The sequence below is a fragment of the Rhagoletis zephyria genome, unplaced genomic scaffold, assembly GCF_001687245.7.
Source record: "Rhagoletis zephyria isolate East Lansing unplaced genomic scaffold, Rhagoletis_zephyria_1.1 Rzeph_scaffold_49430, whole genome shotgun sequence".
Lineage (NCBI taxonomy): Eukaryota > Metazoa > Arthropoda > Insecta > Diptera > Tephritidae > Rhagoletis > Rhagoletis zephyria.
Window position 1 is genome coordinate 1 of NW_016206484.1, and position 372 is coordinate 372.

Here is a 372-nt window from a genome sequence, read left to right on the forward strand (position 1 = left end):
ATCAGAAACCGCACCGCTACTAATAATGGATCCAAGTGCACCGACTAGCACAAGCGCAGAAGCTGTCCCGACCTCTGTTCCCCGGACTTACGCACAGGTAGCAGCTAGTGCTACAATGATTCAGACTACTGCTAGTATTGAATCGGCATCAACTATCACTACACCGTCTCGAACTCCAATGATCATCACCTCGACTCCTATTCCCACTGGACCGGATACTACCTCAGCAACGGATGTGACAAAAGACAAAGAAGGCACTGAACAATCGGAAGCACCTGACAAAACTACTGACGATCGCCTCATTGATCTTTCGCTTGCTCAAGAAACCATCGAAGCGGAAGCCGAGACTGAAGAAGGAGAAATCGATCAGTT